This window comes from Sceloporus occidentalis, unplaced genomic scaffold (genome assembly GCF_023333645.1).
Source record: "Sceloporus occidentalis isolate IW3139 unplaced genomic scaffold, rSceOcc1.0.p SCAF_53, whole genome shotgun sequence".
Taxonomy (NCBI): Eukaryota; Metazoa; Chordata; class Lepidosauria; order Squamata; family Phrynosomatidae; genus Sceloporus; species Sceloporus occidentalis.
The window spans coordinates 5,634,532-5,655,563 of record NW_028317033.1 but is presented as its reverse complement, the minus strand read 5'-3'; positions in this window follow the sequence as shown (position 1 = coordinate 5,655,563).

The following is a 21,032-nucleotide window of genomic DNA, read 5'->3' as shown; positions in this document are numbered from 1 at the left end:
AGCTCTACGCGAATCTCGTACACAACTTCCGCTGCAGCCGGGAGGAGGTGCGGTTAGCAGTGGGGGGTTTCTGCGTCCATCGTGCAGACCTTCAGTGGCTGTCAGAGATCAGAGTTCCTCGTGATCTCTGACAGCCGGGGAAGGTCTGCGCAAACAACCCCCGCTGCTAACCGCACCTCCTCCCGGCTGAAGCGGAAGTTGTCTACGCGAATTGCGTAGAGGTCTACACGCTGCCCGGACTACGCACCGGGGACTCAGAAGCACCGGTAAGTTCGGAGGAGGGAGGAAGTGTTAAATGGGGGGCATAAGGCATTTCTGGAGGCAGAGTGCTCTGTGAAATGCCTTTTAACCCCCAGGCATTTCTGGGGCAGAGTGGCAGATGTGCATATCTGGGGGGGCAGGTTGAAAAAAAAAGGAAATAAAAACAAAATATTTTTCTCAATCATAGCTTTTATTTAAAAAAAAAATTGTTCACATAGTTTACATGAATTAACATTTACTGGTAAAACTTTTTTCTTATAGGGTCGTCTTATATTCAGGCCTTTTCTTTTTTTCAAAAATTAATATTCAGATTTTGGGGGGTTGTCTTATAATCAGGGTCGTCTTATAATCGAGCAAATACTGTACTTATTGCTACACCTGCTTTTTGAAGCAATAAGGATTTTATCCAGTTTATTGCAGTATGTTTTAATGGGCTGTCAGTAAGGGATTCTCTGCCTTCACATTTAATTTCTATTTCAGCAAAACTAACAGGGAAAGTGTATTTGAGACTGGACGAATGCAACGGTGGTGTCTTTTGGCATAACCGGCCTGAACCGAAAATGGTTTGGGTGTATGTGAGACTGGTTGAACGCGACGGTGGTGTCTTTTGGCACAACTGGCCTGAACCGAACGTGGTTTGGGTGTATGTGAGGTTGGCTGAAGCTATGAGTGTATTTGAGACTGGACGAATGCGACGGTGGTGTCTTTTGGCATAACCGGCCTGAACCGGACGTGGTTTGGGTGTATGTGAGACTGGTCGAATGCGACGGTGGTGTCTTGTGGCACAACTGGCCTGAACCGGACGTGGTTTGGGTGTATGTGAGACTAGTCGAATGCGACGGTGGTGTCTTTTGGCACAACTGGCCTGAACCGGACGTGGTTTGGGTGTATGTTAGATTGGCTGAAGATTGAGTGTTTGGGTGTATGTGAGATTGGCTGAAGATTTGAGTGTATTTGAGATTGGACGAATGCGACGGTGGTGTCTTTTGGCATAACCGGCCTGAACCGAACGTGGTTTGGGTGTATGCGAGACTGGTCGAATGCGACGGTGGTGTCTTTTGGCATATCCGGCCTGAACCGAACGTGGTTTGGGTGTATGTGAGGTTGGCTGAAGATATGAGTGTATTTGAGACTGGACGAACGCGATGGTGGTGTCTTTTGGCATAACCGGCCTGAACCGAACGTGGTTTGGGTGTATGTGAGACTGGTCGAATGCGACGGTGGTGTCTTTTGGCATAACCGGCCTGAACCGAACGTGGTTTGGGTGTATGTGAGACTGGCTGAAGATTGAGTGTTTGGGTGTATGTGAGATTGGCTGAAGATTTTAGTGTATTCGAGGTTGGTCGAATGCGACGGTGGTGTCTTTTGGCATAACCGGTCTGAACCGAACGTGGTTTGGGTGTATGTGAGACTGGACGAATGCGATGGTGGTGTCTTTTGGCATAACCGGCCTGAACCGAACGTAGTTTGGGTGTATGTGAGATTGGCTGAAGATTTTAGTGTATTTGAGATTGGACGAATGCGACGGTGGTGTCTTTTGGCATAACCGGCCTGAACCGAACGTGGTTTGGGTGTGTGTGAGGTTGGCTGAAGATATGAGTGTATTTGAGACTGGACGAATGCGACGGTGGTGTCTTTTGGCATAACCGGCCTGAACCGGACGTGGTTTGGTTGTATGTGAGACTGGTCGAATGCGACGGTGGTGTCTTTTGGCATAACCGGCCTGAACTGAACGTGGTTTGGGTGTATTTGAGATTGGACGAATGCGACGGTGGTGTCTTTTGGCATAACCGGCCTGAACCGAACGTGGTTTGTGTGTATGTGAGGTTGGCTGAAGATATGAGTGTATTTGAGACTGGACGAATGCGACGGTGGTGTCTTTTGGCATAACCGGCCTGAACCGGACGTGGTTTTGGTGTATGTGAGACTGGTTGAATGCAACGGTGGTGTCTTTTGGCATAACCGGCCTGAACCGAACGTGGTTTGGGTGTATGTGAGACTGGACGAATGCGACGGTGGTGTCTTTTGGCATAACCGGCCTGAACCGAACGTGGTTTGGGTGTATGTGAGACTGGTCGAATGCGACGGTGGTGTCTTTTGGCACAACCGGCCTGAACCGAACGTGGTTTGGGTGTATGTGAGATTGGCTGAAGATATGAGTGTATTTGAGACTGGACGAATGCGACGGTGGTGTCTTTTGGCATAACCGGCCTGAACCGAACGTGGTTTGGGTGTATGTGAGGTTGGCTGAAGATATGAGTGTTTTTGAGATTGGACGAATGCGACGGTGGTGTCTTTTGGCATAACCGGCCTGAACCGAACGTGGTTTGGGTGTATGTGAGGTTGGCTGAAGATATGAGTGTATTTGAGACTGGACGAATGCGACGGTGGTGTCTTTTGGCATAACCGGCCTGAACCGGACGTGGTTTGGTTGTATGTGAGACTGGTCGAATGCGACGGTGGTGTCTTTTGGCATAACCGGCCTCAACCGAACGTGGTTTGGGTGTATGTGAGACTGGTCGAATGCGACGGTGGTGTCTTTTGGCATAACCGGCCTGAACCGAACGTGGTTTGGGTGTATGTGAGGTTGGCTGAAGATATGAGTGTATTTGAGACTGGACGAATGCGACGGTGGTGTCTTTTGGCATAACCGGCCTGAACCGGACGTGGTTTGGTTGTATGTGAGACTGGTCGAATGCGACGGTGGTGTCTTTTGGCATAACCGGCCTGAACCGAACGTGGTTTGGGTGTATTTGAGATTGGACGAATGTGACGGTGGTGTCATTTGGCATAACCGGCCTCTACCGAACGTGGTTTGGGTGTATGTGAGATTGACTGAAGATTGAGTGTTTAGGTGTATGTGAGGTTGACTGAAGATATGCGTGTATTTGAGACTGGACGAATGCGACGGTGGTGTCTTTTGGCATAACCGGCCTGAAACGGACGTGGTTTGGGTGTATGTGAGACTGGTCGAATGCGACGGTGTTGTCTTTTGGCATAACCGGCCTGAACCGAACGTGGTTTGGGTGTATGTGAGACTGGACGAATGCGACGGTGGTGTCTTTTGGCATAACCGGCCTGAACCGAACGTGGTTTGGGTGTATGCGAGACTGGATGAATGCGACGGTGGTGTCTTTTGGCACAACCGGCCTGAACCGAACGTGGTTTGGGTGTATGTGAGATTGGCTGAAGATATGAGTGTATTTGAGACTGGACGAATGCGACGGTGGTGTCTTTTGGCATAACCGGCCTGAACCAAACGTGGTTTGGGTGTATGTGAGGTTGGCTGAAGATATGAGTGTTTTTGAGATTGGACGAATGCGACGGTGGTGTCTTTTGGCATAACCGGCCTCAACCGAACGTGGTTTGGGTGTATGTGAGTTTGGCTGATGATATGAGTTTTTTTGAGACTGGACGAATGCGACGGTGGTGTCTTTTGGCATAACCGGCCTGAACCGGACGTGGTTTGGGTGTATGTGAGACTGGTCGAATGCGACGGTTGTGTCTTTTGGCATAACCGGCCTGAACCGAACGTGGTTTGGGTGTATGTGAGACTGGACGAATGCGACGGTGGTGTCTTTTGGCATAACCGGCCTCAACCGAACGTGGTTTGGGTGTATGTGAGACTGGTCGAATGCGACGGTGGTGTCTTTTGGCATAACCGGCCTGAACCGAACGTGGTTTGGGTGTATGTGAGATTGGCTGAAGATATGAGTGTATTTGAGACTGGACGAATGCAACGGTGGTGTCTTTTGGCATAACTGGCCTGAACCGAACGTGGTTTGGGTGTATGTGAGACTGGACGAATGCGACGGTGGTGTCTTTTGGCATAACCGGCCTCAACCGAACGTGGTTTGGGTGTATGCGAGACTGGTTGAATGCGACGGTGGTGTCTTTTGGCACAACCGGCCTGAACCGAACGTGGTTTGGGTGTATGTGAGATTGGCTGAAGATATGAGTGTATTTGAGACTGGACGAATGCGACGGTGGTGTCTTTTGGCATTACCGGCCTGAACCAAACGTGGTTTGGGTGTATGTGAGGTTGGCTGAAGATATGAGTGTTTTTGAGATTGGACGAATGCGACGGTGGTGTCTTTTGGCATAACCGGCCTCAACCGAACGTGGTTTGGGTGTATGTGAGTTTGGCTGAAGATATGAGTTTTTTTGAGACTGGACGAATGCGACGGTGGTGTCTTTTGGCATAACCGGCCTGAACCGGACGTGGTTTGGGTGTATGTGAGACTGGTCGAATGCGACGGTTGTGTCTTTTGGCATAACCGGCCTGAACCGAACGTGGTTTGGGTGTATGTGAGACTGGACGAATGCGACGGTGGTGTCTTTTGGCATAACCGGCCTCAACCGAACGTGGTTTGGGTGTATGTGAGACTGGTCGAATGCGACGGTGGTGTCTTTTGGCATAACCGGCCTGAACCGAACGTGGTTTGGGTGTATGTGAGATTGGCTGAAGATATGAGTGTATTTGAGACTGGACGAATGCAACGGTGGTGTCTTTTGGCATAACCGGCCTGAACCAGACGTGGTTTGGGTGTATGTGAGACTGGTCGAATGCGACGGTGGTGTCTTTTGGCATAACTGGTCTGAACCGAACGTGGTTTGGGTGTATGTGAGACTGACTGAAGATTGAGTGTTTGGGTGTATGTGAGATTGGCTGAAGATTTTAGTGTATTTGAGATTGGACGAATGCGACGGTGGTGTCTTTTGGCATAACCGGCCTGAACCGAACGTGGTTTGGGTGTATGTGAGGTTGGCTGAAGATATGAGTGTATTTGAGACTGGACGAATGCGACGGTGGTGTCTTTTGGCATAACCGGACGTGGTTTGGTTGTATGTGAGACTGGTCGAATGCGACGGTGGTGTCTTTTGGCATAACCGGCCTCAACCGAACGTGGTTTGGGTGTATGTGAGACTGGTCGAATGCGACGGTGGTGTCTTTTGGCATAACCGGCCTGAACCGAACGTGGTTTGGGTGTATGTTACATTGGCTGAAGATTGAGTGTTTGGGTGTATGTGAGATTGGCTGAAGATTTGAGTGTATTTGAGATTGGACGAATGCGACGGTGGTGTCTTTTGGCATAACCGGCCTGAACCGAACGTGGTTTGGGTGTATGTGAGACTGGTCGAATGCGACGGTGGTGTCTTTTGGCACAACTGGCCTGAACCGGACGTGGTTTGGGTGTATGTGAGACTGGTCGAATGCGACGGTGGTGTCTTTTGGCACAACTGGCCTGAACCGGACGTGGTTTGGGTGTATGTGAGACTAGTCGAATGCGACGGTGGTGTCTTTTGGCACAACTGGCCTGAACCGGACGTGGTTTGGGTGTATGTGAGACTGGTCGAATGCGACGGTGGTGTCTTTTGGCATAACCGGCCTGAACCGAACGTGGTTTGGGTGTATGTGAGACTGGTCGAATGCGACGGTGGTGTCTTTTGGCATAACCGGCCTGAACCGAACGTGGTTTGGGTGTATGTGAGACTGGTCGAATGCGACGGTGGTGTCTTTTGGCACAACTGGCCTGAACCGGACGTGGTTTGGATGTATGTGAGACTGGTCGAATGCGACGGTGGTGTCTTTTGGCATAACCGGCCTGAACCGAACGTGGTTTGGGTGTATGTGAGACTGGACGAATGCGATGGTGGTGTCTTTTGGCATAACCGGCCTGAACCGAACGTAGTTTGGGTGTATGTGAGATTGGCTGAAGATTTTAGTGTATTCGAGGTTGGACGAATGCGACGGTGGTGTCTTTTGGCATAACCGGCCTGAACCGAACGTGGTTTGGGTGTATGTGAGACTGGTCGAATGCGACGGTGGTGTCTTTTGGCATAACCGGTCTGAACCGAACGTGGTTTGGGTGTATGTGAGACTGGCTGAAGATTGAGTGTTTGGGTGTATGTGAGATTGGCTGAAGATTTTAGTGTATTTGAGATTGCACGAATGCGACGGTGGTGTCTTTTGGCATAACCGGCCTGAACCGAACGTGGTTTGGGTGTGTGTGAGGTTGGCTGAAGATATGAGTGTATTTGAGACTGGACGAATGCGACGGTGGTGTCTTTTGGCATAACCGGCCTGAACCGGACGTGGTTTGGTTGTATGTGAGACTGGTCGAATGCGACGGTGGTGTCTTTTGGCATAACCGGCCTGAACTGAACGTGGTTTGGGTGTATTTGAGATTGGACGAATGCGACGGCGGTGTCTTTTGGCATAACCGGCCTGAACCGAACGTGGTTTGTGTGTATGTGAGGTTGGCTGAAGATATGAGTGTATTTGAGACTGGACGAATGCGACGGTGGTGTCTTTTGGCATAACCGGCCTGAACCGGACGTGGTTTTGGTGTATGTGAGACTGGTTGAATGCAACGGTGGTGTCTTTTGGCATAACCGGCCTGAACCGAACGTGGTTTGGGTGTATGTGAGACTGGACGAATGCGACGGTGGTGTCTTTTGGCATAACCGGCCTGAACCGAACGTGGTTTGGGTGTATGTGAGACTGGTCGAATGCGACGGTGGTGTCTTTTGGCACAACCGGCCTGAACCGAACGTGGTTTGGGTGTATGTGAGATTGGCTGAAGATATGAGTGTATTTGAGACTGGACGAATGCGACGGTGGTGTCTTTTGGCATAACCGGCCTGAACCGAACGTGGTTTGGGTGTATGTGAGGTTGGCTGAAGATATGAGTGTTTTTGAGATTGGACGAATGCGACGGTGGTGTCTTTTGGCATAACCGGCCTGAACCGAACGTGGTTTGGGTGTATGTGAGGTTGGCTGAAGATATGAGTGTATTTGAGACTGGACGAATGCGACGGTGGTGTCTTTTGGCATAACCGGCCTGAACCGGACGTGGTTTGGTTGTATGTGAGACTGGTCGAATGCGACGGTGGTGTCTTTTGGCATAACCGGCCTCAACCGAACGTGGTTTGGGTGTATGTGAGACTGGTCGAATGCGACGGTGGTGTCTTTTGGCATAACCGGCCTGAACCGAACGTGGTTTGGGTGTATGTTACATTGGCTGAAGATTGAGTGTTTGGGTGTATGTGAGATTGGCTGAAGATTTGAGTGTATTTGAGATTGGACGAATGCGACGGTGGTGTCTTTTGGCATAACCGGCCTGAACCGAACGTGGTTTGGGTGTATGTGAGACTGGTCGAATGCGACGGTGGTGTATTTTGGCACAACTGGCCTGAACCGGACGTGGTTTGGGTGTATGTGAGACTGGTCGAATGCGACGGTGGTGTCTTTTGGCACAACTGGCCTGAACCGGACGTGGTTTGGGTGTATGTGAGACTAGTCGAATGCGACGGTGGTGTCTTTTGGCACAACTGGCCTGAACCGGACGTGGTTTGGGTGTATGTGAGACTGGTCGAATGCGACGGTGGTGTCTTTTGGCATAACCGGCCTGAACCGAACGTGGTTTGGGTGTATGTGAGACTGGTCGAATGCGACGGTGGTGTCTTTTGGCATAACCGGCCTGAACCGAACGTGGTTTGGGTGTATGTGAGACTGGTCGAATGCGACGGTGGTGTCTTTTGGCACAACTGGCCTGAACCGGACGTGGTTTGGGTGTATGTGAGACTGGTCGAATGCGACGGTGGTGTCTTTTGGCATAACTGGCCTGAACCGAACGTGGTTTGGGTGTATGTGAGACTGGACGAATGCGATGGTGGTGTCTTTTGGCATAACCGGCCTGAACCGATCGTGGTTTGGGTGTATGTGAGACTGGTCGAATGCGACGGTGGTGTCTTTTGGCATAACCGGCCTGAACCGAACGTGGTTTGGGTGTATATGAGACTGGCTGAAGATTGAGTGTTTGGGTGTATGTGAGATTGGCTGAAGATTTTAGTGTATTCGAGGTTGGACGAATGCGACGGTGGTGTCTTTTGGCATAACCGGCCTGAACCGAACGTGGTTTGGGTGTATGTGAGACTGGTCGAATGCGACGGTGGTGTCTTTTGGCATAACCGGCCTGAACCGAACGTGGTTTGGGTGTATGTGAGACTGGACGAATGCGACGGTGGTGTCTTTTGGCATAACCGGCCTCAACCGAACGTGGTTTGGGTGTATGTGAGACTGGTCGAATGCGACGGTGGTGTCTTTTGGCATAACCGGCCTGAACCGAACGTGGTTTGTGTGTATGTGAGGTTGGCTGAAGATATGAGTGTATTTGAGACTGGACGAATGCGACGGTGGTGTCTTTTGGCATAACCGGCCTGAACCGGACGTGGTTTTGGTGTATGTGAGACTGGTTGAATGCGACGGTGGTGTCTTTTGGCATAACCGGCCTGAACCGAACGTGGTTTGGGTGTATGTGAGACAGGACGAATGCGACGGTGGTGTCTTTTGGCATAACCGGCCTTAACCGAACGTGGTTTGGGTGTATGTGAGACTGGTCGAATGCGACGGTGGTGTCTTTTGGCACAACCGGCCTGAACCGAACGTGGTTTGGGTGTATGTGAGATTGGCTGAAGATATGAGTGTATTTGAGACTGGACGAATGCGACGGTGGTGTCTTTTGGCATAACCGGCCTGAACCGAACGTGGTTTGGGTGTATGTGAGGTTGGCTGAAGATATGAGTGTATTTGAGACTGGACGAATGCGATGGTGGTGTCTTTTGGCATAACCGGCCTGAACCGGACGTGGTTTGGGTGTATGTGAGACTGGTCGAATGCGACGGTTGTGTCTTTTGGCATAACCGGCCTGAACCGAACGTGGTTTGGGTGTATGTGAGACTGGACGAATGCGACGGTGGTGTCTTTTGGCATAACCGGCCTGAACCGAACGTGGATTGGGTGTATGTTAGATTGCATGAAGATTGAGTGTTTGGGTGTATGTGAGATTGGCTGAAGATTTGAGTGTATTTGAGACTGGTCGAATGCGACGGTGGTGTCTTTTGGCACAACTGGTCTGAACCGGACGTGGTTTGGGTGTATGTGAGACTGGTCGAATGCGACGGTGGTGTCTTTTGGCATATCCGGCCTGAACCGAACTTGGTTTGGGTGTATGTGAGGTTGGCTGAAGATATGAGTGTATTTGAGACTGGACGAATGCGATGGTGGTGTCTTTTGGCATAACCGGCCGGAACCGAACGTGGTTTGGGTGTATGTGAGACTGGTCGAATGCGACGGTGGTGTCTTTTGGCATAACCGGCCTGAACCGAACGTGGTTTGGGTGTATGTGAGACTGGCTGAAGATTGAGTGTTTGGGTGTATGTGAGATTGGCTGAAGATTTTAGTGTATTTGAAATTGGACGAATGCGACGGTGGTGTCTTTTTGCATAACCGGCCTGAACCGAACGTGGTTTGGGTGTATGTGAGACTGGTCGAATGCGACGGTGGTGTCTTTTGGCATAACCGGCCTGAACCGAATGTGGTTTGGGTGTATGTGAGACTGGCTGAAGATTGAGTGTTTGGGTGTATGTGAGATTGGCTGAAGATTTTAGTGTATTTGAGATTGGACGAATGCGACGGTGGTGTCTTTTGGCATAACCGGCCTGAACCGAACGTGGTTTGGGTGTATGTGAGGTTGGCTGAAGATATGAGTGTATTTGAGACTGGACGAATGCGACGGTGGTGTCTTTTGGCATAACCGGCCTGAACCGGACGTGGTTTGGGTGTATGTGAGACTGGTCGAATGCGACGGTGGTGTCTTTTGGCATAACCGGCCTGAACCGAACGTGGTTTGGGTGTATTTGAGATTGGACGAATGCGACAGTGGTGTCTTTTGGCATAACCGGCCTGAACCGAACGTGGTTTGGGTGTATGTGAGGTTGGCTGAAGATATGAGTGTATTTGAGACTGGACGAATGCGACAGTGGTGTCTTTTGGCATAACCGGCCTGAACCGGACGTGGTTTGGGTGTATGTGAGACTGCTTGAATGCAATGGTGGTGTCTTTTGGCATAACCGGCCTGAACCGAACGTGGTTTGGGTGTATGTGAGACTGGACGAATGCGACGGTGGTGTCTTTTGGCATAACCGGCCTGAACCGAACGTGGTTTGGGTGTATGTGAGACTGGTCGAATGCGACGGTGGTGTCTTTTGGCATAACCGGCCTCTACCGAACGTGGTTTGGGTGTATGTGAGATTGGCTGAAGATATGAGTGTATTTGAGACTGGACGAATGCGACGGTGGTGTCTTTTGGCATAACCGGCCTGAACCGAACGTGGTTTGGGTGTATGTGAGGTTGGCTGAAGATATGAGTGTATTTGAGACTGGACGAATGCGACGGTGGTGTCTTTTGGCATAACCGGCCTCTACCGAACGTGGTTTGGGTGTATGTGAGATTGACTGAAGATTGAGTGTTTAGGTGTATGTGAGATTGGCTGAAGATATGAGTGTATTTGAAACTGGACGAATGCGAAGGTGGTGTCTTTTGGCATAACCGGTCTGAACCAAACGTGGTTTGGGTGTATGTGAGGTTGGCTGAAGGTATGAGTGTTTTTGAGATTGGACGAATGCGACGGTGGTGTCTTTTGGCATAACCGGCCTGAACCGAACGTGGTTTGGGTGTATGTGAGTTTGGCTGAAGATATGAGTTTTTTTGAGACTGGACGAATGCGACGGTGGTGTCTTTTGGCATAACCGGCCTGAACCGGACGTGGTTTGGGTGTATGTGAGACTGGTCGAATGCGACGGTTGTGTCTTTTGGCATAACCGGCCTGAACCGAACGTGGTTTGGGTGTATGTGAGACTGGACGAATGCGACGGTGGTGTCTTTTGGCATAACCGGCCTCAACCGAACGTGGTTTGGGTGTATGTGAGACTGGTCGAATGCGACGGTGGTGTCTTTTGGCATAACCGGCCTGAACCGATCGTGGTTTGGGTGTATGTGAGATTGGCTGAAGATATGAGTGTATTTGAGACTGGACGAATGCAACGGTGGTGTCTTTTGGCATAACTGGCCTGAACCGAACGTGGTTTGGGTGTATGTGAGACTGGACGAATGCGACGGTGGTGTCTTTTGGCATAACCGGCCTCAACGGAACGTGGTTTGGGTGTATGTGAGACTGGCTGAAGATTGAGTGTTTGGGTGTATGTGAGATTGGCTGAAGATTTTAGTGTATTTGAGATTGGACGAATGCGACGGTGGTGTCTTTTGGCATAACCGGCCTGAACCGAACGTGGTTTGGGTGTATGTGAGTTTGGCTGAAGATATGAGTGTATTTGAGACTGGACGAATGCGACGGTGGTGTCTTTTGGCATAACCGGCCTGAACCGAAGGTGGTTTGGGTGTATGTGAGATTGGCTGAAGATATGAGTGTATTTGAGACTGGTCGAATGCGACGGTGGTGTCTTTTGGCACAACTGGCCTGAACCGGACGTGGTTTGGGTGTATGTGAGACTGGTCGAATGCGACGGTGGTGTCTTTTGGCAAAACCGGCCTGAACCGAACGTAGTTTGGGTGTATGTGAAACTGGACAAATGCGACGGTGGTGTCTTTCGGCATAACCGGCCTCAACCGAACGTGGTTTGGGTGTATGTGAGACTGGTTGAATGTGACGGTGGTGTCTTTTGGCACAACTGGCCTGAACTGAATGTGGTTTGGGTGTATGTGAGATTGGCTGAAGATATGAGTGTATGTGAGACTGGTCGAATGCGACGGTAGTGTCTTGGCACAACCGGCCTGAACCGAACGCTGTTTGGGTGTATGTGAGGTTGGCTGAAGATATGAGTGTATTTGAGACTGGACGAATGCGATGGTGGTGTCTTTTGGCATAACCGGCCTGAACCGAACGTGGTTTTGGTGTATGTGAGACTGGTCGAATGCGACGGTGGTGTCTTTTGGCATAACCGACCTGAACCGAACGTGGTTTGGGTGTATGTGAGACTGGCTGAAGATTGAGTGTTTGGGTGTATGTGAGATTGGCTGAAGATATGAGTGTATTTGAGACTGGACGAAGGCGACGGTGGTGTCTTTTGGCATAACCGGCCTGAACCGGACGTGGTTTGGGTGTATGTGAGACTGGTCGAATGCGACGGTGGTGTCTTTTGGCATAACCGGCCTGAACCGAACGTGGTTTGGGTGTATGTGAGACTGGACGAATGCGACGGTGGTGTCTTTTGGCATAACCGGCCTCAACCAAACGTGGTTTGGGTGTATGTGAGACTGGTCGAATGCGACGGTGGTGTCTTTTGGCATAACCGGCCTGAACCGAACGTGGTTTGGGTGTATGTGAGACTGGTCGAATGCGACGGTGGTGTCTTTTGGCACAACTGGCCTGAACCGGACGTGGTTTGGGTGTATGTGAGACTGGTCGAATGCGACGGTGGTGTCTTTTGGCATATCCGGCCTGAACCGAACGTGGTTTGGGTGTATGTGAGGTTGGCTGAAGATATGAGTGTATTTGAGACTGGACGAATGCGATGGTGGTGTCTTTTGGCATAACCGGCCTGAACCGAACGTGGTTTTGGTGTATGTGAGACTGGTCAATGCGACGGTGGTGTCTTTTGGCATAACCGACCTGAACCGAACGTGGTTTGGGTGTATGTGAGACTGGCTGAAGATTGAGTGTTTGGGTGTATGTGAGATTGGCTGAAGATTTGAGTGTATTTGAGATTGGACGAATGCGACGGTGGTGTCTTTTGGCATAACCGGCCTGAACCGAACGTGGTTTGGGTGTATGTGAGACTGGTCGAATGCGACGGTGTCTTTTGGCACAACTGGCCTGAACCGAACGTGGTTTGGGTGTATGTGAGACTGGTCGAATGCGACGGTGGTGTCTTTTGGCATAACCGGCCTGAACCGAACGTGGTTTGGGTTTATGTGAGACTGGCTGAAGATTGAGTGTTTGGGTGTATGTGAGATTGGCTGAAGATTTTAGTGTATTTGAAATTGGACGAATGCGACGGTGGTGTCTTTTGGCATAACCGGCCTGAACCGAACGTGGTTTGGGTGTATGTGAGACGGGTCGAATGCGACGGTGGTGTCTTTTGGCATAAACGGCCTGAACCGAATGTGGTTTGGGTGTATGTGAGACTGGCTGAAGATTGAGTGTTTGGGTGTATGTGAGATTGGCTGAAGATTTTAGTGTATTTGAGATTGGACGCATGCGACGGTGGTGTCTTTTGGCATAACCGGCCTGAACCGAACGTGGTTTGGGTGTATGTGAGGTTGGCTGAAGATATGAGTGTATTTGAGACTGGACGAATGCAACGGTGGTGTCTTTTGGCATAACCGGCCTGAACCGGACGTGGTTTGGGTGTATGTGAGACTGGTCGAATGCGACGGTGGTGTCTTTTGGCATAACCGGCCTGAACCGAACGTGGTTTGGGTGTATTAGAGATTCGACGAATGCGACGGTGGTGTCTTTTGGCATAACCGGCCTGAACCGAACGTGGTTTGGGTGTATGTGAGTTTGGCTGAAGATATGAGTGTATTTGAGACTGGACGAATGCGACGGTGGTGTCTTTTGGCATAAACAGCCTGAACCGGACGTGGTTTGGGTGTATGTGAGTTTGGCTGAAGATATGAGTGTATTTGAGACTGGACGAATGCGACGGTGGTGTCTTTTGGCATAACCGGCCTGAACCGGACGTGGTTTGGGTGTATGTGAGACTGGTCGAATGCGACGGTTGTGTCTTTTGGCATAACCGGCCTGAACCGAACGTGGTTTGGGTGTATGTGAGACTGGTCGAATGCGACGGTGGTGTCTTTTGGCATAACCGGCCTGAACCGAACGTGGTTTGGGTGTATGTTAGATTGGCTGAAGATTGAGTGTTTGGGTGTATGTGAGATTGGCTGAAGATTTGAGTGTATTTGAGATTGGACGAATGCGACGGTGGTGTCTTTTGGCATAACCGGCCTGAACCGAACGTGGTTTGGGTGTATTTGAGATTGGACGAATGCGACGGTGGTGTCTTTTGGCATAACCGGCCTGAACCGAACGTGGTTTGGGTGTATGTGAGACTGGTCGAATGCGACGGTGGTGTCTTTTGGCATAACCGGCCTGAACCGAATGTGGTTTGGGTGTATGTGAGACTGGCTGAAGATTGAGTGTTTGGGTGTATGTGAGATTGGCTGAAGATTTTAGTGTATTTGAGATTGGACGCATGCGACGGTGGTGTCTTTTGGCATAACCGGCCTGAACCGAACGTGGTTTGGGTGTATGTGAGGTTGGCTGAAGATATGAGTGTATTTGAGACTGGACGAATGCAACGGTGGTGTCTTTTGGCATAACCGGCCTGAACCGGACGTGGTTTGGGTGTATGTGAGACTGGTCGAATGCGACGGTGGTGTCTTTTGGCATAACCGGCCTGAACCGAACGTGGTTTGGGTGTATTTGAGATTGGACGAATGCGACGGTGGTGTCTTTTGGCATAACCGGCCTGAACCGAACGTGGTTTGGGTGTATGTGAGCTTGGCTGAAGATATGAGTGTATTTGAGACTGGACGAATGCGACGGTGGTGTCTTTTGGCATAACCGGCCTGAACCGGACGTGGTTTGGGTGTATGTGAGACTGGTTGAATGCGACGGTGGTGTCTTTTGGCATAACCGGCCTGAACCGAACGTGGTTTGGGTGTATGTGAGACTGGACGAATGCGACGGTGGTGTCTTTTGGCATAACCGGCCTGAACCGAACGTGGTTTGGGTTTATGTGAGACTGGTCGAATGCGACGGTGGTGTCTTTTGGCACAACCGGCCTGAACCGAACGTGGTTTGGGTGTATGTGAGATTGGCTGAAAATATGAGTGTATTTGAGACTGGACGAATGCGACGGTGGTGTTTTTTGGCATAACCGGCCTGAACCGAACGTGGTTTGGGTGTATGTGAGGTTGGCTGAAGATATGAGTGTATTTGAGACTGGACGAATGCGACGGTGGTGTCTTTTGGAATAACCGGCCTGAACCGGACGTGGTTTGGGTGTATGTGAGACTGGTTGAATGCGACGGTGGTGTCTTTTGGCATAACCGGCCTGAACCGAACGTGGTTTGGGTGTATGTGAGACTGGACGAATGCGACGGTGGTGTCTTTTGGCATAACCGGCCTCAACCGAACGTGGTTTGGGTGTATGTGAGACTGGTCAAATGCGACGGTGGTGTCTTTTGGCACAACCGGCCTGAACCGAACGTGGTTTGGGTGTATGTGAGATTGGCTGAAGATATGAGTGTATTTGAGACTGGACGAATGCGACGGTGGTGTCTTTTGGCATAACCGGCCTGAACCGAACGTGGTTTGGGTGTATGTGAGGTTGGCTGAAGATATGAGTGTATTTGAGACTGGACGAATGTGACGGTGGTGTCTTTTGGCATAACCGGCCTCTACCGAACGTGGTTTGGGTGTATGTGAGATTGACTGAAGATTGAGTGTTTAGGTGTATGTGAGATTGGCTGAAGATATGAGTGTATTTGAAACTGGACGAATGCGAAGGTGGTGTCTTTTGGCATAACCGGCCTGAACCAAACGTGGTTTGGGTGTATGTGAGGTTGGCTGAAGATATGAGTGTTTTTGAGATTGGACGAATGCGACGGTGGTGTCTTTTGGCATAACCGGCCTGAACCGAACGTGGTTTGGGTGTATGTGAGTTTGGCTGAAGATATGAGTTTTTTTGAGACTGGACGAATGCGACGGTGGTGTCTTTTGGCATAACCGGCCTGAACCGGACGTGGTTTGGGTGTATGTGAGACTGGTCGAATGCGACGGTTGTGTCTTTTGGCATAACCGGCCTGAACCGAACGTGGTTTGGGTGTATGTGAGACTGGACGAATGCGACGGTGGTGTCTTTTGGCATAAACGGCCTCAACCGAACGTGGTTTGGGTGTATGTGAGACTGGTCGAATGCGACGGTGGTGTCTTTTGGCATAACCGGCCTGAACCGAACGTGGTTTGGGTGTATGTGAGACTGGCTGAAGATTGAGTGTTTGGGTGTATGTGAGATTGGCTGAAGATTTTAGTGTATTCGAGGTTGGACGAATGCGACGGTGGTGTCTTTTGGCATAACCGGCCTGAACCGAACGTGGTTTGGGTGTATGTGAGACTGGTCGAATGCGACGGTGGTGTCTTTTGGCATAACCGGTCTGAACCGAACGTGGTTTGGGTGTATGTGAGACTGGCTGAAGATTGAGTGTTTGGGTGTATGTGAGATTGGCTGAAGATTTTAGTGTATTTGAGATTGGACGAATGCGACGGTGGTGTCTTTTGGCATAACCGGCCTGAACCGAACGTGGTTTGGGTGTGTGTGAGGTTGGCTGAAGATATGAGTGTATTTGAGACTGGACGAATGCGACGGTGGTGTCTTTTGGCATAACCGGCCTGAACCGAACGTGGTTTGGGTGTATGTGAGACTGGACGAATGCGACGGTGGTGTCTTTTGGCATAACCGGCCTGAACCGGACGTGGTTTGGGTGTATGTGAGACTGGTTGAATGCGACGGTGGTGTCTTTTGGCATAACCGGCCTGAACCGAACGTGGTTTGGGTGTATGTGAGACTGGACGAATGCGACGGTGGTGTCTTTTGGCATAACCGGCCTGAACCGAACGTGGTTTGGGTGTATGTGAGACTGGACGAATGCGACGGTGGTGTCTTTTGGCATAACCGGCCTGAACCGAACGTGGTTTGGGTGTATGTGAGACTGGTCGAATGCGACGGTGGTGTCTTTTGGCACAACCGGCCTGAACCGAACGTGGTTTGGGTGTATGTGAGACTGGACGAATGCGACGGTGGTGTCTTTTGGCATAACCGGCCTCAACCGAACGTGGTTTGGGTGTATGTGAGACTGGTCGAATGCGACGGTGGTGTCTTTTGGCATAACCGGCCTGAACCGAACGTGGTTTGGGTGTATGTTAGATTGGCTGAAGATTGAGTGTTTGGGTGTATGTGAGATTGGCTGAAGATTTGAGTGTATTTGAGATTGGACGAATGCGACGGTGGTGTCTTTTGGCATAACCGGCCTGAACCGAACGTGGTTTGGGTGTATGTGGGACTGGTCGAATGCGACGGTGGTGTCTTTTGGCACAACTGGCCTGAACCGGACGTGGTTTGGGTGTATGTGAGACTGGTCGAATGCGACGGTGGTGTCTTTTGGCATATCCGGCCTGAACCGAACGTGGTTTGGGTGTATGTGAGGTTGGCTGAAGATATGAGTGTATTTGAGACTGGACGAATGCGATGGTGGTGTCTTTTGGCATAACCAGCCGGAACCGAACGTGGTTTGGGTGTATGTGAGACTGGTCGAATGCGACGGTGGTGTCTTTTGGCATAACCGGCCTGAACCGAACGTGGTTTGTGTGTATGTGAGACTGGCTGAAGATTGAGTGTTTGGGTGTATGTGAGATTGGCTGAAGATTTTAGTGTATTCGAGGTTGGACGAATGCGACGGTGGTGTCTTTTGGCATAACCGGCCTGAACCGAACGTGGTTTGGGTGTATGTGAGAATGGTCAAATGCGACGGTGGTGTCTTTTGGCACAACCGGCCTGAACCGAACGTGGTTTGGGTGTATGTGAGATTGGCTGAAGATATGAGTGTATTTGAGACTGGACGAATGCGACGGTGGTGTCTTTTGGCATAACCGGCCTGAACCGAACGTGGTTTGGGTGTATGTGAGGTTGGCTGAAGATATGAGTGTATTTGAGACTGGACGAATGCGATGGTGGTGTCTTTTGGCATAACCGGCCTGAACCGGACGTGGTTTGGGTGTATGTGAGACTGGTCGAATGCGACGGTTGTGTCTTTTGGCATAACCGGCCTGAACCGAACGTGGTTTGGGTGTATGTGAGACTGGACGAATGCGACGGTGGTGTCTTTTGGCATAACCGGCCTGAACCGAACGTGGATTGGGTGTATGTTAGATTGCATGAAGATTGAGTGTTTGGGTGTATGTGAGATTGGCTGAAGATTTGAGTGTATTTGAGACTGGTCGAATGCGACGGTGGTGTCTTTTGGCACAACTGGTCTGAACCGGACGTGGTTTGGGTGTATGTGAGACTGGTCGAATGCGACGGTGGTGTCTTTTGGCATATCCGGCCTGAACCGAACGTGGTTTGGGTGTATGTGAGGTTGGCTGAAGATATGAGTGTATTTGAGACTGGACGAATGCGATGGTGGTGTCTTTTGGCATAACCGGCCGGAACCGAACGTGGTTTGGGTGTATGTGAGACTGGTCGAATGCGACGGTGGTGTCTTTTGGCATAACCGGCCTGAACCGAACGTGGTTTGGGTGTATGTGAGACTGGCTGAAGATTGAGTGTTTGGGTGTATGTGAGATTGGCTGAAGATTTTAGTGTATTTGAAATTGGACGAATGCGACGGTGGTGTCTTTTTGCATAACCGGCCTGAACCGAACGTGGTTTGGGTGTATGTGAGACTGGTCGAATGCGACGGTGGTGTCTTTTGGCATAACCGGCCTGAACCGAATGTGGTTTGGGTGTATGTGAGACTGGCTGAAGATTGAGTGTTTGGGTGTATGTGAGATTGGCTGAAGATTTTAGTATATTTGAGATTGGACGAATGCGACGGTGGTGTCTTTTGGCATAACCGGCCTGAACCGAACGTGGTTTGGGTGTATGTGAGGTTGGCTGAAGATATGAGTGTATTTGAGACTGGACGAATGCGACGGTGGTGTCTTTTGGCATAACCGGCCTGAACCGGACGTGGTTTGGGTGTATGTGAGACTGGTCGAATGCGACGGTGGTGTCTTTTGGCATAACCGGCCTGAACCGAACGTGGTTTGGGTGTATTTGAGATTGGACGAATGCGACAGTGGTGTCTTTTGGCATAACCGGCCTGAACCGAACGTGGTTTGGGTGTATGTGAGGTTGGCTGAAGATATGAGTGTATTTGAGACTGGACGAATGCGACAGTGGTGTCTTTTGGCATAACCGGCCTGAACCGGACGTGGTTTGGGTGTATGTGAGACTGCTTGAATGCAACGGTGGTGTCTTTTGGCATAACCGGCCTGAACCGAACGTGGTTTGGGTGTATGTGAGACTGGACGAATGCGACGGTGGTGTCTTTTGGCATAACCGGCCTGAACCGAACGTGGTTTGGGTGTATGTGAGACTGGTCGAATGCGACGGTGGTGTCTTTTGGCATAACCGGCCTCTACCGAACGTGGTTTGGGTGTATGTGAGATTGGCTGAAGATATGAGTGTATTTGAGACTGGACGAATGCGACGGTGGTGTCTTTTGGCATAACCGGCCTGAACCGAACGTGGTTTGGGTGTATGTGAGGTTGGCTGAAGATATGAGTGTATTTGAGACTGGACGAATGCGACGGTGGTGTCTTTTGGCATAACCGGCCTCTACCGAACGTGGTTTGGGTGTATGTGAGATTGACTGAAGATTGAGTGTTTAGGTGTATGTGAGATTGGCTGAAGATATGAGTGTATTTGAAACTGGACGAATGCGAAGGTGGTGTCTTTTGGCATAACCGGTCTGAACCAAACGTGGTTTGGGTGTATGTGAGGTTGGCTGAAGATATGAGTGTTTTTGAGATTGGACGAATGCGACGGTGGTGTCTTTTGGCATAACCGGCCTGAACCGAACGTGGTTTGGGTGTATGTGAGTTTGGCTGAAGATATGAGTTTTTTTGAGACTGGACGAATGCGACGGTGGTGTCTTTTGGCATAACCGGCCTGAACCGGACGTGGTTTGGGTGTATGTGAGACTGGTCGAATGCGACGGTTGTGTCTTTTGGCATAACCGGCCTGAACCGAACGTGGTTTGGGTGTATGTGAGACTGGACGAATGCGACGGTGGTGTCTTTTGGCATAACCGGCCTCAATCGAACGTGGTTTGGGTGTATGTGAGACTGGTCGAATGCGACGGTGGTGTCTTTTGGCATAACCGGCCTGAACCGATCGTGGTTTGGGTGTATGTGAGATTGGCTGAAGATATGAGTGTATTTGAGACTGGACGAATGCAACGGTGGTGTCTTTTGGCATAACTGGCCTGAACCGAACGTGGTTTGGGTGTATGTGAGACTGGACGAATGCGACGGTGGTGTCTTTTGGCATAACCGGCCTCAACGGAACGTGGTTTGGGTGTATGTGAGACTGGCTGAAGATTGAGTGTTTGGGTGTATGTGAGATTGGCTGAAGATTTTAGTGTATTTGAGATTGGACGAATGCGACGGTGGTGTCTTTTGGCATAACCGGCCTGAACCGAACGTGGTTTGGGTGTATGTGAGTTTGGCTGAAGATATGAGTGTATTTGAGACTGGACGAATGCGACGGTGGTGTCTTTTGGCATAACCGGCCTGAACCGAAGGTGGTTTGGGTGTATGTGAGATTGGCTGAAGATATGAGTGTATTTGAGACTGGTCGAATGCGACGGTGGTGTCTTTTGGCACAACTGGCCTGAACCGGACGTGGTTTGGGTGTATGTGAGACTGGTCGAATGCGACGGTGGTGTCTTTTGGCAAAACCGGCCTGAACCGAACGTAGTTTGGGTGTATGTGAAACTGGACAAATGCGACGGTGGTGTCTTTCGGCATAACCGGCCTCAACCGAACGTGGTTTGGGTGTATGTGAGACTGGTTGAATGAGACGGTGGTGTCTTTTGGCACAACTGGCCTGAACTGAATGTGGTTTGGGTGTATGTGAGATTGGCTGAAGATATGAGTGTATGTGAGACTGGTCGAATGCGACGGTAGTGTCTTGGCACAACCGGCCTGAACCGAACGCTGTTTGGGTGTATGTGAGGTTGGCTGAAGATATGAGTGTATTTGAGACTGGACGAATGCGATGGTGGTGTCTTTTGGCATAACCGGCCTGAACCGAACGTGGTTTTGGTGTATGTGAGACTGGTCGAATGCGACGG